Genomic DNA, 18,445 nt, shown 5'->3' on the forward strand with positions numbered 1-18,445 from the left:
CCCAGTTTGTGCACTGCAATCTGTTTCTACATACTGCACAGAGCTGCATAAAAATACTTAACAGGGTTGGAGCAGAAAAAAAGACTGGGTTTGCTTTTAAAATACCACAGCAACTTCAGGGAGTAAGTGGAGGGAAAAGTAGTCAGTCAAGTAAGTCTGTTCCCATAAGATGGGACTGGGTACAGTAGTTAAGCATTCTATTTTGGTGCAAATGTGTTCTGGTTTAAGTAACCCCTTATGGCTCGAATACCTCTGTAAGTCAAAGAAAAATGAGTCATAACATATATTGGCTGACTACAATAACACAGATGAATGTGGATCAACAACTTGCTGGTGAATGCGATTAAAGAAACTCCTAATAAAGAGACAGCAGTGGAAACAGATAAATCCTCACAGAGCTTCTCCAAACATTGTCCCACACTACTAGAAAAATGCATTCTTTAGAGTAGCTGTGCAAAATTCTATTTCCCTACTCAACTGGGTATGAGAGATCTTCTTTGAATGAATAAAATATTTTTTTTCCATGATCTGCTTAATCATGAGCTTGGGGAAGTGTAGACCTCATACATGGGTTAACATTTTCATTACTATGCAATGCCGATGTAGATTTAAGTATGTGCTGCAGTTAAAAATAGAGTCCCATTATTTGGTATCTATGGGAGCAATATAAAGTCCTATCAGTTGGGTCTTAGAGAGAATTCTGGTCTTGTGGTGTCAGCATCAGCATCACCCACTCTTTAACACATCTTCCATAACTTCATTGCACCAGCCTTGGAAGAGGGTTATGTAACCTACCTTCCTCTTTAGAGGAGAGCTATCATAGTGAGTGGTGGAAGAGAGAGCCAAAAAGGATGACAATGAAAGATAATGAAAGATCAGCTGAAATTATGTGTTAAGGTTAGTGTAAGTACTACCTAATATAGACCTTTCAAAGGAACAAGTTGAATGGAGTGGGAAATCTGTGGTTACCAGTTATTGGTGATTTTTTTAGGTGAGAGCATAGGGAAGTTGTGGTAACATGTTGTGGGATGGAGTTTTAACTCTTGGATGTCTTTCAGCTGGGCTGATTCTTACCTTTATTGTATTGTGGTAAGCAAAGCAAAATTAATTTGGTAGATCAATCAAATATGAAATAGGCAAATTTGCCTAGTTTCAGAAAGATAGCATTTATTCTGAGAGAGAATGAGTCTGAGCCCAGAGTAACCTCTAAGACAGGTGAGAAGTAAAAGAACAGTTGGGTAACTATACGTACAGTAGCAGTAGTAGGATAGTAGTAGGATAGCCAGATGTGAATAATTGATGCTACCTCTTCCTTTAGCAGAAAATAAGTCCTAGGGAGAATCTTCTGAAATTGATCTTTCCTGGGATGACCAGACTATTGATCAGATGGGTAGTTTTAGTTTGTTACTACAGTTTTCTTCATAAGAATCCCAAAAACCTTAATATGAATTTTATGCGGGTGGTGGAGAAGAATTGCAGTTGTGTGATCTTATCAGACTTTTTCTGTATTTGTGTTGTTGAGAGCAAAGTTCTTAAATATGTGGGTCAAAACTTCAAATAAGTAGAATTTTTGGCACTTTACATGTTAGGTGCCTATCTTGAGGAACCTTCAAAGGATTACAACTCTGAGGGTGGGTACATAGCACTTTCTGAAAATCAGGCTCTCTAAAAATCAGTTCCTTTGAAGGTGCTTCCAATGGTAACTGGAAAAACTAAGGCACTCAAAATTGTAATTTTAGAAAATCTTGGTTGTAATTCACCATACCCTACAGAAAATGAAATTTCTTTGTAATGTACCATATAGAAGTCCCATTTGATTTCTAAGAAATGTGTACCTTCCTCTTGGAGTGGAAATCCTACACTTTGATTTTATTGCACAGCTCATAGCTTTACCACGTGGCATACCATGTTGGACCACTAAAATGTGTGTCAGAAGCATTGTGATGAAATGTCGAATTATCCTAACGCACACATTTTGCTGGCATTTAACAAAATTGGTTACCTACAGTGTGAGCCAAGAATCCTTGATTGCTCTGTATTTATATATAAATTGTCCTTATGATTTATAAACTTGAGTTTCCTATAGTTGGTTGGCCAAGTATTGTCTGCTTTAAAGATTTCTGGCCTGCTTCAACTGTGACTTTCAGTTTCCTGAAAAATGAATGGTGCTTCTCTTAAACCTCCCAATATTGATGCAGGTTTTTTAAATTAACAGTTTTACTGAGCTTTGTATGATGATTGTTGCTACTATCCTGGCTAACTTGGAAGCTTGAAGAATGCATTTAATCTCTTTCCTGCAGTATTTGAGACCAGCAAAAGTTGCAGTCTTGAGTGTTCAGATTGTGTAACTTGGTAAATATTAAGAACTGTGCTATCTAGAATATGTTTGGTACAGGAAAGTTTTTAAAGTTCACTTTTTCGGTGATTTAGATTCTGTGGTCCTTTCAGGTATGTATGGGATTGCTGTGCCAGAGGCACTGTTCATCATTGGCTGCTGAAAGACTTCCTGTCTTGGAAACACTTAGATGCTGAATAGATACCGTACATAGGGAATGGTCCTGTGAAAAGATGTTCAGCGTACAGTATGAAAGGGCTTAGCCTATAGCATGAATGTCCACTATCTGAGAGTGACCCTAATTCACTAGAAGTATTCTATGGATGCAGGGTGGGGTAGACTTAATAAAGGACACAACGTATGAATTGGAGATGGTCTTAGCCAATTTAAAAGATATAGTGTGTGTAACTTTAATGAAAGTAAACACTTTATTAAAAAAAAAAAAAAAAAAAAAGCATTCTCAGGGTCATCGTACACTAGAAGTTTGACTAACTGAATTATTTCCAGTAAACCTTAGTGATATTTTAGTCAATCTTAAAATATCCTTTTTATTTAGTCCCCAGATTAATTGAAGTCTCTTGTCTAAAACCATGACTAATATATTTTTGTATTGTGAGTCAGTGCTATTGTTTAATAATTATTATATTGGCCTTGTTTATCTGAAGTAATTTTGAAAAATTATATACAATATATACAAAATACAAATACAAAATATACAAAACTTTGATTTGAAATAATTCTGCAACAAGTGCCAGGCGGAGTGTCTACACTCAAGGCTCAATGTAGGATTGGAGCCAAGAAATGTTTCTTGTTGAGCTTTCATTTATTACACCTCTTTCTGGCTTTTAAGGACTCCTTATTCACAAAATATTAATTGATTGTGACATCAAGGGTGTTTTATTTTAACTTCATCAAAAATATGCAGTTAGGCTTACTGCAAATGAGTCTCGATTCGTCAGTTATCTAAGATCTTTCTGTGCTAATGATTGGCAAAAGTCTAAAACAGATTAAGAAATTAGCATAAATTTACAATGAGCTTTATTTACCGAAAAAGCAAACTAATTAAAGCACAGTTTATTTCATGCCTATAATAGGCTTCAGGGTTTGGGGAAAATTATTTGCAAAAAACTTCATTTTGGGTGCTTTTTGATGTGCCTAATTCTGATGTATCTGAGCCATGAAGGAAAAATATCGGAAGGAGCAATCTTGTTTTTAGTTAAAAGTTGCCCCAGTTTCTCATACTATTTTATAATAAAGTCTTCCAAACTGAAAGCTAAGCACCTGTTTAAATTGCCTAAAATAAGAATATTTCAGGAACTGAAGCTTATTCACAATTTCACTACTAGTGGTTCAGTTAACTTTGTCCACTACTGATCTATTTCTGACTTTTTTGAATTACTGATTTTTATATATAATATTCACATACATACATTGTGTTAGCAGTGTTTTGGAAGGAAGAAACCCTGAAAAAGTGTTCTTTAATTTCTTGAAACTTTCTGTGGTGTAGAATATGTAGTCTCTTCTTTCTTATGTAGGGTTAATACTATTGTACTATCCCCACAAATTAAACCCCTTGTTTTTCTGTAAATACACAAGAATTTAGAACTGTACAAATACCGGGATTGGTTTGTCACTGCATTTTAAGCATAATAATTTAAGCACCTCTTTCACCAAAACCCTACATAATCTAGCCTCCAAGCCCCTACATTTGTTCACATTTCCTCCCACTCCTCCACCTCTTACTTGATGCTCTTTCTTGTATCTCTTCTCCTGCATTCTATTTAACATCTTTATTTCTGCTGTCCCTTTCACTTGGAAGTCTCCGCTCCCTGTCCACCAAGCACATTTGTTCTCTGTCTCTCTTCCTTCCTACAATCCTTCAAAAATCTACTTCTAGGAATCCTTCCTTCTATCTCCCTTCATGAGATGAACTGTTGTCCTGTCTCTCATCTAGCTTAGACTATAAGATTTTCAGGAGAGGGAATGTGCCTAGCTCTGTAAAGTGGTGTGTAGACTTCAAATGCTATATATAAATATGACTTAATAATCTTCTAACTACTAGATGAAAAAGTTTAGGCTGATCTTGGATATAGATTCACTTTTGTTTCCTTTGTTCATGAAGGAAATACTCATAATCATAATTTAGCAAGTAGCCCTTCAGCTTTCCCCTACAAAGGCAGTGCAGAAGCAATTGAAACCAGTCGTAGTGATGGGTACAAAATAAGGTCCTTTTCTGATCCTAAAACTACCTAACTAAACCCCTCACTCTTTCAAAAGGGCATGTTTTCAGATGTGCTTCACATCTGAGAATAATAGCAAGCTCCTTGTGGGAATAAGTTCTGTGCCCTGAGAGCTTGCACAGCAAAGATTTGGTCACTTTCAGACTTCAGGTGAAATGACTCAATCCTTGCAGGGTATTTAAATTGGAACAGCTATAACTGAGTTAGATTCCATGTAATAAAGTTCTCCTTACCTGTTTTTTAAGTTGGTTTCAAGGAGCTCAATCTATTTATCACTATAAGGCATGTCTTTTAACCCGTCAGTCATTTTCATGGCTCTTCTCTGAACTCCCTCCAATTTATCAACATCTCTTTTGAATTATGGGCATCAGAATGGTACACAGTATTCCTGCAGCTGTTGCTCTAATGCCAAAAACTTCTCTACTCCTACTCAAAATTCTCTTGTTCATGTATCCAAGGGTTTCATTAGCCCTTTTGGCCACAGCTTCACACTGTTTAAATTATTATCTGCCACCATCCCCGTATCTTTTTTTGGAGTCACTGCTTCCTTGGAAAGAGTCCTCTTTCTTGTAAGTATGGCCTGCATTCTTTTACCTGGATGCATATCTTTACATTTAGCTGTATTAAAACACACCTTGTTTGCTTGTGCCCAACTTACCAAGCCATTCAGATCTGTATCAGTGATCTGTCCTTTTCATTATTTACTGCTTCCCCAATTTTTATGTCATCTGCAAACTTTATCAACGATTTTTTCTTCTTCCAGGTCATTGACAAAAATGTTAGTGTAGGGCCAAGAATCAATTCCTGTGGGATCCAACTGAAAACAAATCCACTCAATGACGATTCCCCATTCATAACTACATTGAGATTTGTCAGCCAGTTTTTAATCCATTTAATGTGCACCATGTTAATTTTATATTGCTCAAGTTTTTAATCAAAATGTCATGCAGTACCAAATCAAACACTTTACAGAAAACAAAGTATATTATGCTAACACTATTACCTTTCTTAGCCAATCTTGTAATCTCATTTTAAAAGATCTTAAGTTATTTGAGAGGATCTATTTTCTGAAAACCCATCTTGATTTGTGTTAATTGTATTGCCCGCCATTAATTCTTTTTTTAAATGAGTCCTGTATCATCCTCTCCATTATCTTGCCTGGGATTATTGTCAGGCTGACAGGCCTATAATTATCTGGATCATCCTGTTTATCCTTTTTTTAAATATTGTCACAATTTTTAGCTTTCTTTCAGTCTGCTGAAAACTTCTCCAGTGTGTCAAGACTTAATTAAAATTAACCTTAATGGTCTAGTGAGCCCCTTAGCCAGCTCTTCAAAAAATCTTGGATGCAAGATCTTGGATCTCCTGACTTTTTAAAAAAATGTCTAACTTTAGTGGTTGCTTTTTAACAATCCTCCTGAGATGTTAGGGGAATAGAAGTAGTAGTATCATATGATATCACTACATCTGTTTTTCCCAAATACAGAACAAAGATATTTATTGAACAGTTCTGCCTTTTCTGCTGGGGAAGAGTCAATGTGGTTTTTCTAAAGGGAAATTATACCTCACCAATCTACTATAATTCTTTGAGGGGGTCAACAAGCAGGTGGACAAGGGTGATCCAGTGGATATGGTGTACTTAGGTTTTCCGAGAGACTTTGACAAGGTCCCTCCTCAAAGGCTCTTAAGGAACGTAGGTAGTCATGGGATAAAAGAGAAGGTCCTCTCCTGGATCAAACTGGTTAAAAGATAGGCAACAAAGGGTAGGAATAAATGGTCAGTTTTCAAATGGAAAGAAGTAAATAGTGGTATCCCCCAGGGGATTCATAAATGATCTCGAAAAAAGGGTAAAAACAGTGAGGTGGCAAAATCTGCAGATGATCCAAACTACTCAAGATAGTTAAGTCCAAAGCCGACTGCAAAGAGTTACAAAGAGATCTCAGAAAACTGGGTGACCGGAAAACAAAATGATAGATGAAATTCAGTGTTGATAAATGAAAAGTAATGCACATTGGTAAACACAATCCCAACTCTCCATATGAAATGATGGGGTCTAAATAAGCTGTTATCACTCAAGGAAGAGATCTGATAGTCATTATGGAGATATCTCTGAAAACATCCACTCAGTGTGCAGCCACAGTCAAAAAAGCTAACAAAGTTGGGAATCCTTAGGAAACGGATAGATAATGACAGAAAACATCATGTTGCCACTTTATAAATGCACGGTTTGCTCACATCTTGAATACTGTGTGTAGATCTGGTCGCCCCATCTCAAAAAAGATATATTGGAATTCGGAAGGGTGCAGAAAAGGGCAACTAAAATGATTAGGGATATGGAAAAGCTTGCATATGAGGAGAGATTAATCAGACTGGGACTTCTTAGCTTGGAAAAGAGACAACTAAAGGGGGATATGATAGAGGCCTATAAAATCGAGTGGGATGGAGAGAGTTTTACCCCTTCACTCCTTCATAACACACAAACTTAGGGGGTCACCAAATGAAATTAATAGGTAGCAGGTTTAAAACAAACAAAAGGAAGTATTTCTTCACAGAACACACAGTCAACTTGTGGAACTCCTTGCCAGAGGTGGTTGTGAAGGCCAAGACTATATAATGGGGGTTCAAAAAAGAACTAGATAAGTTCATGGAGGATAGATCCATCAATGGCTAGTAGCCTGGATGAACAGGGATGCAAAACCATGCTCTGTAGTGTCCCTAGCCTCTGTATGCCAGAAGCTGGGAATGGGCAATGGGGGATGGATCACTTGATGATTACCTGTTTCCTCTGAAGCACCCGTTGTTGACACTGTCAGAAGAGAGGATACTAGGCTAGATAGACCATAGGTCTGACCTAGTATGGTCATTCTTCTGGTAATTCTACCATTCCATCTAGTAATGGACCGATACCATTGTTAGGATTTTTTGTTCCTCATATCTTATTGTCCTTAGTTCTGCTGGCCATATATTTCTCCTGGTCCCCCTTTGCTTCCATTATCAATTTTCTATAATTTCTAGCATCTGATTTATATTGATTACCAGAAGTTTCTACTTTCTTCCATTTGTTAATATATTAATTTTTATTTTGTATATGTGCCTTCAGTTCACCTCTAAACAAGGTCATTTTTTAACCAATATGTCCGCCTTTCTCAGTTGGGGGATTGTGGCTTTTGGGGAATCTAATAGTGTTCTTAAACAATTCTCAAATGTCATTCTCATTTTTCTGATTAAATTCTTCCTCCCAGCTGATTGGCTCATAATTGTTTTTTACCTTCAAATGGGCCCTTTCAAAGCTGTGTCTGTGAATGAGTTTCCTCTCTGTCAATACAAGGTCTAATATAGAATTCTCCGATGTTGATTGCAGCACTTTTTGGGTTAGGAAATTGTCACCTATAATATTTAGGAATTCCAAGGATATTTAGTGTTGGCAACATGAGACCTCCTGCATGTGTCACTCTAATTGAAATTCCTCGGTATTACACAGCTTCATACATTCCTATATGTTATAGATAGGTGTGCAAGAAGCTAGTCATCCTATGCCATGGTGGTGCTCTGTGCCAGACACCAAACCCCATATTGTGCTTTATGGGTTAAGACATTGATTCATAAGCAATCAAGATCATTTTCTTCAGCGTTAACAGTGACTTGTAAACAAATTAATGCCATTTTTGATAGTCACTCCCCTTTTACTCACCTGATTCTTCCTAAATAGTTTATAACCATTGGTGTCAAAATTCCAGTCATGCGAATTATCACACCAGGTTTCAATGATACCAGTTAGGCCACACTTATGCTCATAAATGAGCAATTCCAATTCCTGTGGCTTGTGACCCAGGTGTCTAGCATTGATATATAGGCAATTCTTCTCTCGTCCTTTGGTTCCTTGATTAATTTTATTCTCAGAATTCTGGTTTTGTTAAATGAGAGCTCATCTTCCTTCTTTTTACCCTCCTCTTTGTTAGATTTACACCCTCCTGACTACTCTAGTTAGCTTGTCCCTGAGGAGAGTGGTGCTCTTTCTACTGAGGTGGAGGACATTCAAACTCTACAGTCACCTCTCTCCACAGAAGGTGAACCAATGTTCCACAAAACCAGAAACCTCCATCCTACACCACTTACCTAGCCAGTGGTTCACCTCCAGAACCTTCTGTCTCTCTTCATTCCTGGGGTTGTGTGCATACTGTGAATAAAAGATTTATGAATATATTTGCATTTTGACCTCTTTTTACCTGAGGCTAGGAATCCATGCTGAACTTGCTAGTCCAGTGCTGAAGGATTTGAAAGTTCAAATACAAATGCTGTGACTTGAATTTTACCTAAACTTATCTTACTGGTGACCAGTATAATATGATATGCTCTGCATATGCACCACCAGGCAAGTTTTGAGATCTCAGTATTGGTCACTGGAGAGGAACACACTATCTGAACAATTGTGCACAATGATGGGCATACCAGACTTCATGGAAAAAGGAGGGGGCAATACTAAAAATGTTGGCCAAAATAAGTACTGATACTTGAACCGATACAACTTGTCTTGCTAGGATAGTGGCATTATCATGAACTAAACTGCATTTCTGGATTGTGGTGAGGATTTCTCGTCCCTTTAGCCACTGCAAGAAAAAAGTCATCCTGCTCATTTGGTGGTGTGTGCGCAGGGGAAGGGGGCTCGTTTGGGCTGTTGCTATCCTGCAGAACTCCTTAACTCCACAGGTTCTCTGCACTCATTTCCCTGTGTGATCCAGAGACTCGTAGTAAATGACAAGTACTGAAGATTCCTATAACTGTAATGGATGTTCTCCACTGACATGTCAACTTTCCTTGTCCTCAGATGGGGGGTGTTAGTTTTTTTAGATGCTGCATTTCTTGCAGAACAGAACCTATAGTCAGTTGATGAGTAAGGTGTCCTCCAAGGCAAAAGTACAACCAGTTACTTACAACTTGATGGTTTAAGAAAAACATTTTACGCAGTCTAGATCTAAATCTATTTAAAGTTCTCAGTGTTAAAGTCATGATGGTTTGGTTAGTGTGATCTGAAAAGTGCTAGATGTGTGGGAACTGGAGTAGGAAGCAGTAGTGGTTGGGAAGATCTGTTATTTTCCATGGAGTTTGTGTCTCTGAGTGGAGATGGGAAGTGGGGGTTATATGCGGACTGCAGTACTGGGTAAATTTCAAGGGGGGAACCCTGAAGAGCTGTCTGGGGTATTTTGGGGAGTTAACTGGTGTGGATTGGTGAGTGTCTTGAGAGGAATAAAGAATAATGCTTAATAAAATGATGTAGTATAGAAAAAATTGGGATTTAGATACCTCAAATGACCAGATACAAATAAATATTTTATTAATGTAAACATAATAAAAATAAATAAAACACATTTGTAATAGATAAAACAAAACAAAAAAAATCCTGAAAATAAAAAATTTCTCCGAGCCCTAATTATAGATATTTTAGGTCCATTCCTATCATACACACACCTCCACACATACAGGCCCAGCGGGAGCATTTCCAATAAGGAGTAGAAAATAAATTATTTCACTGCATACATTTTAAATAAAATTTAAATTAATTTTTAAAATTAATTTTAATTAAAATTTTAAATAAAAATGTATTTGTAACACATTAAGTGGCTACAGAATTATTATTACTGTCCAAAAATTTTCTGGAACGTTAACTTATTGAAATATTCAAGATCCCATTTCAGTTTTAAATAGTTTTCAGTGAAATGGGGAATAGTATTTAGAAATCTGTTTAGGTTCTTACATAGTGCTAGTCCCCATGGTACCTGATCAAATAACAATCTTCTAACAAGGAAATGTTGAACCAAAATAATAAACATACATAATACATTCAAACTGCTTTTCTTATCAGCTTCTTATATCTTCCAGAGAAGTTTAGAAGTTCTCATTTGTTATTGTTGGAGCCCTAAGATGTTGAAGACTAAAAATTTTGTTCAGGATTTTTTAAAAACGTGATGTTGGTTGAAGTAATTGACAGTTACAAATGCAATATGCTTTTGTGCAAAATAACAGTATTACCATTTTAAAAACATAACTAAGCTTTAATGATAAGGTAGAGATTTTTGTTTGGGAATCTTTCATTAAGAGTGAAACTTACTCCTGCAAACATTTTTGCCACTCCTTAGTCACATACAGTACAGCAAGCATTTTGAGAGTGATAAAAATACAAAAGCTATTTGCATCAGTCTCTGAGCTTTAAATGATAGTATGTGTGGAATGCTGGTATGCTTCCTCAGATAGGTTCCCACTAATGTATTGAATGGTTTTTGGTATGGATTGGATATCTTTTTTCAAGAATTAATTGGTATTGAATTTACTGTTCGACTAGTAAGTACTACTGGCTTTTAAGTCTCTAAAAGGGGAATGCTATCTGTTGGAATTTGTGAAATTGACTAATTCAGAAAAATCCAGTTTCTGATGGTGTCTTTCAAATACAGTAACAGGTCTTGAAATTCTAAAAATAAGGTGTTTTTAAAGGGCTTTCTGCTCCCTTCCCACAGTTTTATAAGTGTCTTTTAAGCAAGGAATAAACTATAACTCCAATACTGTATTTGGATCTGCTAGCAACAGCACTTTAGCACTGTACTCAAACACATGCTTATACTCAGCTTAAAGTAAGCCTTTTAAATACTTTGCTATTGGGGCTTGTATGAGGAGGGGGCAGTGGCTTAGTGGACCACAATGGGAAGAAGCCCTTTCCAAGCATAGGGGATGGCATGAAAAAGTCAGAGATACTTGTGGGAGAAATGGAGAAATGGAACATCAAGTCTGGCATCGCTAGCAGAACAGAGTTTTCAGGGGAAGATGCAAATAATATCAATTGTGATTTTTAACTGGACCTTATTAAATCTGCTCATAGACCAGCCACGTTGAGCAGATAGTCTTTGTCTGAGGAGCAGACTGGAAGAATGGGAAAGGGGCTTCCTTGTTGTAGGAAGTGGGCTTATGAGGGAAGTATAGTCATAGTATTAATGGCTCAAACCTATATTTACGCTTAGCAGAATTCAATTTTTTTATTTCTTTGTAATTTTCATTGATATCAATGTTTATTTTAAAGCACTTTTTACATTTTAATTGTTTCTGAATTTTCACAGTTGTGGGATATTGAATGGGGAGGTGTTTCAAAACAGCAAGGGTTGAACAACTATTTAATGACATTCAGATTTAAAGAGTTAAAGATTTATAACTGTTAACATGCAAATTGTCAACATAACATGTCGTAATATGCAAAGTAAATATCCTAAATCTGAGTTCTCAAGCCACATTTTTTCTTTTTTAGTCTATCTGTAAACCTTTTTTATTGATGGAAATATTTTTGTTGGTTTGTGTGTGTATATGGTGAAATCAACATTTATTGATGATAAAAATCTAATTCTTCCAAGCATACCTATATTGTAGCAGATGTGTTTATGCAAGATAAATGGTATTTTTTTTATAAGTTGTTTTTTCCCAGTTAATTTAATTCTGTTTCCAATGAGACTTCATATCTGTTTAGAAGATATATATTTTTAGAATAATTTGTCTTCATATTCTTTGAATGGTTTTCTCTATGCTGGGATATTAATTATTTTGTCAGATAGGCTTCTGAACTGTGGTGTTAGAGTAGGAGAGGGATGTCCTATACTTTGCTCAGTACTGGTAGTATTTAGTAATTAAACACAATGTAATAGTAGCCTTTCTATCAGCTACCTGAACCTTACTTTCCACTCACAGTGTGCATGTGGCTTTTCAAGTGAGGTCACTTTGGTCCTTTTCTGTGTACTTCAAGTTGTGTGATTGGCCTAAAATACTTAATTTAGTCAAAAGGAAGATCTCCTACAGTGTCCCTGAATCTTTTAATTTTTAACTCTCATCACAAAATATTGCCATAATAGCAAAAAGTTCCAAATATTGGTGGTACATACCTTTCATACATCCATAATTGCATTGAAATTCATGACAAGTTATCACCCCTTTTCCTGAAGTAGAATATGTGTTTTTGGGAGTCTATCTATATGATATTGCATATATGCTATTGCAGCTTTACAAAATATTCTGTACGGCAGCTGTATATCCAAATCTAAACGTAGGGAGTGTAAATACCAGATATGGGATTTCAGGTGTTATGTCCAAACAGTATGTTGGGCTAGTCTAGTCCTCTTTCCCCTTTTGGCTAATGCAAGGGAAGTGATCTGTCCAGATGGAGAGCTGAATCAAGCATGCTGAAGGTGTTCTGGGAAGTCTCTTGGGACACCTGTAGGGCACTCCATGAATCAAAGTCTAAGATCAACTGTGGTGGTGGCCTACAACCTGGTGCTCAAAGCTCATTCAGAGCCAAAGAACCAAAAATTTGTAAGTGAAATTTTGTAGTGTTTTGAATGGTGAATAAATTCCTCCACCTTCACGCCAACTTCTCTTCTAGCCTCCATCAGAAATACAATCAATTTATTTGCAGAAGGCTTCATGTTGCTTGAGTACTAACATAGTGCCAGTGGTGTGCCTGGCACAGCTGTCAGATATTGGATTCTCTATTTTGATATACTGGCTTCTGGAAAAGACTTGGCCTTTGGTTCATGCCTGCTTGTAGTCATTTAAGGTCTCATGGCTCTTCTTGTATGAGTAGGAATGTGGTGACATTGTCTTTGCCAAATTATTGCTTGGTTATTCGTTCCACCTACCTAGAATAGTCCCCTGTAGTTGGAAAAATTTATTCTTGTTGCCCTCTTAAACAGCTGCTGTGTAGTGTTCCTGGGATAGAATGGTCAGTAGTTGTTTTTGTATTATATGAAGTAAGTGCTGTGCTGCTCTACCCCACCTCGTCTCATACACATACCTTCTTTACCTTAAATGTCCTCACTTTCTTGATTGTGGCCTATGTACGCTAAAGATCACATGATGGTGGCAATTGTAGCATAAATGGGCTCTACACAATGGGATTTGGTTTAATTGGCTTGGCAGGAAAGCTCCGCAAGTCACTTCCTTAGGGATTCCCAGACAGGATTCCTTGACTGGCTGTTGTAAACACTTATATCAGTGGTGTGTTTCTGTGGGGAGGGCAAAACTTCAATCTTCTGCTTATCTAACCACTAATACGGTAAGAGACTTTAAACCCATACGTGTCTACACTTTGAATAATGGCTTCCTGTTTACGTGGGATTTATGTTCACAAAGACTGAGATAAGATTTGCCAAATTACAGTATACTGTATCTAGATGTTTTTTTTGTTGAGGCTGGAAACCTAATCAAGAAAACGAACACAAAGGTAGTACACTGAAGCAAACTGTAACTATATAGAACCTACTTGCAAATGAAGTAAAGGAGTGGGTGGAAGAAAACTCCTGTAGACAAGAGGATTGATTTGGATCCAGGACTAGGATTTGGATAACTGTGGATTCTATTCCAAAGCCTTAACCTCTGTCTTGCCTCCTCATCTGAAAAATGGAAGGGGGAAATAATGCTAACCCACATTTATAAAGTATTTTGCAAATGATTAGTAAGGAAAATGCTGTATCAAGGATTATAAACCAAACAGGGATGGAAGATACCACAGTTTTCTGAAGGGCAGAATATAATCCAGTTAGTTTCTGGGATCCAAGGAACCTGTTCAGTTAACTGATATCCAGTCATTGTACTATATGACTATTTTTGCCTTCTGTGTTCACTTTGTGTCTGTGTGTGAGAGGAAAAAAAAAAACAGTTGGGAGCTGTACAGTATGTTAAGTCTGTCATTAATGTCAAGTGCAGGTGGGTGGCTATTTACTTTTGTCTTATTATAAACATCTCTGTGTCCAACAGTCCAGGCACCAGCTTGAGCTCAGAAGTCTACACAGCAATGAAACAGCCCTGTGAGCCCAAGTTAGCTGGCATGGACCAGCCACAGGTTTCTAGTTGCTGTGTAGACATATCCTCTGTCAGGAATTGTAGAGTTAATCAGTTTAGACCGCCCATCCCCTCTCAATTGCTTGGGTTCTCATCTCTTGCCACTTGTGGTGTCATCTCTCTAGTTTGCCAGTCCTAGTGCTAGTCTGCCAGTAAAATAAGGTAGGCAAGGCAGACCTTTCTAATGTATAAAACACACCGTAATAAAATCTGACTGTGATAAATAAGAAAACACATAAGCACAATGTTTTTATGTTTTACATGTCACTGTAGAAGGTGCTTGCAGCAGTACAAAGTTTTCGTGTAAAAGCAATTGGTCTCATCTAGAGGTCTGCTGTGAAGAAATGCAAAATTAAGAAATTGATCTGTTCCTTGACTTTCCTTAATCAAGCTGACTTCACTTTTAATAAGGTAAAATATTACAGTGAGCTTAATATTAGTTTCTTAAGAGATTGAGTTGTTCAATTGTGATTAATTTTCCTTTCACAATTCAGGTTGTTTTTAAATGGCAAGCAGTAATGTGAGTTATAAAAGCTAATGTCGATTACTGATTTGGGGAAGGAAACCCTATCTGTCTTTCTTTGAACTTGTGCACTTCCAGTTTGGAGTGTTACTTATGAAGCAACTTAACTTTAAATGATTTGAATTGCAAACACTGGTGTGAACTAGCACATACCTACCTCTGACTGTCCCTATTCTTTTAAACTTTCTTCAGTAAAGAAGATTTCTTCTAATGCTTATCTCCTACTGTGTACCTTAGGTAGAGCGGTGTCCTTTTTAGACTAAATATGTCTAAAAATATGTAGCGATGATGTTCCAGTACAGGCACTAGACCTTTTTTTAAAAGTAGGCTTTTGTGCTTTCCAACTAATAGTTCAGATAATTTTCAAGACAGCTGTTTGACCTTGGAAATCTGTATTTCCCATGGGCTTTAGGCTTTATCTAACAGTACTAGCTCAGTTTCATAAGCTTGGATTTTGTAGTTTTTAGTTTTCTGCATTTGTTTTCTACCCTTGCAAATCTGAACAAATTGTGTGTGTGTGTGTGTGTGTGTGTGTGTGTGTGTGTGTGTGTGTGTGTGTGTGTGTGTGTGTGTGTGTGTGTGTGTAATGTGGTGTGAAAGGTGGAAATGTACTATAGAATATAGCCTTAATGTACATGTCATGATATCTAAAGAGTAATTCTATTAACATAACATCAAACGAATAACTTATCCATAGCATGTATGGCTCTTGTTACTTGAGAATAATGTTGCAGTTGCTGAAAACTGGTATGTTTTAATTTTCATAGGCAGGTTTTCTGAAGACTTCTTGCAAATGACAAGCTAAAGTTCTGGCTAAGAATACTGTAGTAATTTTAACAGCAACATCATATTACAACACTTTTAATAAATATTTGTGCCAATAAATGTGTTAGGCGCTGCACAAGGTGTACAAAAACAGGCACATAACACTAATCTGAGAAAGGAACTAAGTGTTTATAGTAGTGTTGTTTGGTAGCTTAGAACTTTGCATGCTTCGCCTCACCTCTCGGGATGCCTAAAGTTTAATCAAAGATAATGAGTGCCACAGGAGTGCTATTTTGTTTAACAGTGGAAGGAATCTAAGCTCAGGTGTTGAGTCTGATGCAGAGTTCTGGGACTGGGAGTGTGTTGTGGAGGATCCTTGAGGAGGAGGAAAGGGAGTCCAATTTATTAAAATAATTACAGGTCATTTCCTCAGTGGGAAAAGTTGTATGTAAAGACCATATAAACGTTCTCATGTTAGAGTATGGAAATGGCACTTCAATATACAATTTAGTCTGAAACTAAAAACTGGTAACTTAAGATATCAAGAAAATCTTTTTTAGAAGTCCCCAAATCAGTGGTTAAATAGCTATATATTATAGAGTCAGAGTTTAAGGCCAGAAGGGACCAGCAGGTCACCTTGTCAGATCTCCTATATGTCACTGGCCACGAACATCACCCAGCACACAAACAGTAAACCCAGCAACCAAAATTAGATCAAAATATTATAGGAAATGAGACTTGCGTTTCACAGGAAGAGACTAGGAGGGACCGAAGTGCACCAGTGGCAGCGAAATGATTGTGAGATATAACCAGATAATCCTGGCAAGTGATCTGCATCCACATGCTGCAGAGGAAGATGAAACCCGCCTGATGTCACTGCCAAGCTGATGTGGGGAAAATTCCTTCCTAACCCCGTGTATGGCAATCAGGTTAAATCCTGAGCATGTGAGCAAGAACAGGCAGCCATGCATTAGCGAGAGAGAGAGAATGCTTGGTACTATCAGGCCTTCCCCTTCTGATGTCCTGTCTCTTGCCATGGCCATCCCTGATCCTTCAGAGGAAGGAGATTTAAAAAAAAAAAAAAAAGACCTGGAGGTAGGGGTAAATTCCTTTGCTTTTGGGAGCCTAAGCTGGGAGTGAGCCCCAGGACTGCTGAGCTCTACCCCCTGTCATCACAAGCAACCTTACCATACAGTCACAATCATAAATTTGTCTAGCTCTTAAAGCTAATTAAGTTGTTTGCCCACACAACTTCTATTGGGAGACTGATCCAGCACCTCATCCCTCTGATGGTTAGGAACCTTCTAATTCTTCTAATTCCCACCCTGAATTTGTTTATGGCCAGTTTATTCCATTTGTTCTTGGGCCAACGTCATCCTTAGCTAGCTCAAATAGCTCTTCCTTCTCCCTGATATTTATCCCCAATTTGAGAGCAGTGATATTCTCTCTCAGCCTCCCTTTTTGCTAGACTAAACAAGCCAAGCTATTCCAAGTCTCCTCTCATAATATAAGCCCTCCATTCCCTTGATCATCCTAGTAGCTCTTCTCTGCACCTGTTCCAGTTTAAATGAATCTTTCTTGAACGTGGGTGACCAGAATTGTACACAGTATTGCTAATGAGGTCTTACCAGAGCCTTATACAATGGCATTAACACTTCTCTCTCTCTTCCCCCCCCCCCCCTTACTGGAAATGCCTCGCCCAATACATCCTAGAATTGCATTAGCCTTTTTTTACAGCTGCCTCACATTGGTGGCTCATAATATCCTGTGATTGACCCATACACCCAGCTCTTTCCTTTGTTGCTTCCAACTGATGAGCCAAGAGCAACAAGCTAAAGAGACCCCAGAACTGAAAAGTATAAGTGGCCTTTTCTGCAAGCTTCTGTATTTGTCAGTAACTTGTAACTTTGACACAAAGGTATACTTTGTTCTATTCAGTTTCATTGCTAGCCTTGTCTAGAGGTGTGCTAGAAACCTTTGTACTGTACTGATGGACTTGTATTTTTTTTGTAAGTCATCCTTCTCTCCCTCCCCTCCCTCCCTCAAGAATCTGCTTGCTCTCACAGTGGCTGTAATTCAGCTTTGAATGTAGTAAGCTTTTGGAACCATTCTGGATTTTAGAGGAAATTTGTAGCTTTGAGAAGAGGAGATAAGAACTTGTTACTCAAGAGACTGGGATGGTAAATTGATTCCTCCTCATTTGAATGTATTTATATTACCCAAGAGGTCTTCACTGTGTTCCTGCTTGGTTCTCATTTATGTCCATACGTATTCCTCTAGTGTGCGGATGTTTACTAACAAGAAGTTATTTATCTACTTCATTGAAGACAGAGATGCAATAAGAACTACTAAGCATTTTGTTTTGTTTTGAGTCTGCGCTTCCTCTTTAGTAGAGGACCAAAACTTAGCGTTTATGTGAAAATCATGCTAGACATAACTGAAAATTCTTGGGCATTTTATAAGACTAATGTAGTGTTTGCCGTTTTTATTGTCTAAAAATAGAGTAGTTTATGGGTTATTTGCAAAATGACTTTCACTGAGGATGTCATTCTTTCCTTCCCCCATGCTGCCTCCTCCAGCCTCAAAATGCATGTTAAATGGGCACTTATATTTTCAGTGTAGACACTTCAGATCGCACTGCTGGTCCAAGATCCTTAATTTATTATTTACATAGTATCCAAAATGTGCTTGTTGTCTTCACTCCCATAATTCAGA

At 37.5% G+C, this 18,445-nt stretch overlaps 1 protein-coding gene across 2 annotated transcripts in view; it reads left to right on the forward strand.

Moving 5' to 3' along the window:
* The window catches only part of FAM53A (family with sequence similarity 53 member A), a 121,358-nt gene that overhangs the window by 65,027 nt on the left and 37,886 nt on the right, over positions 1–18,445 (forward strand). The window lies entirely within an intron of this gene.

The sequence above is a fragment of the Emydura macquarii genome, unplaced genomic scaffold (genome assembly GCF_026122565.2).
Source record: "Emydura macquarii macquarii isolate MOO-44397 ecotype Brisbane River unplaced genomic scaffold, CSIRO-AGI_Emac_v2 contig_2795, whole genome shotgun sequence".
In the NCBI taxonomy this organism is placed as follows: Eukaryota; Metazoa; Chordata; order Testudines; family Chelidae; genus Emydura; species Emydura macquarii.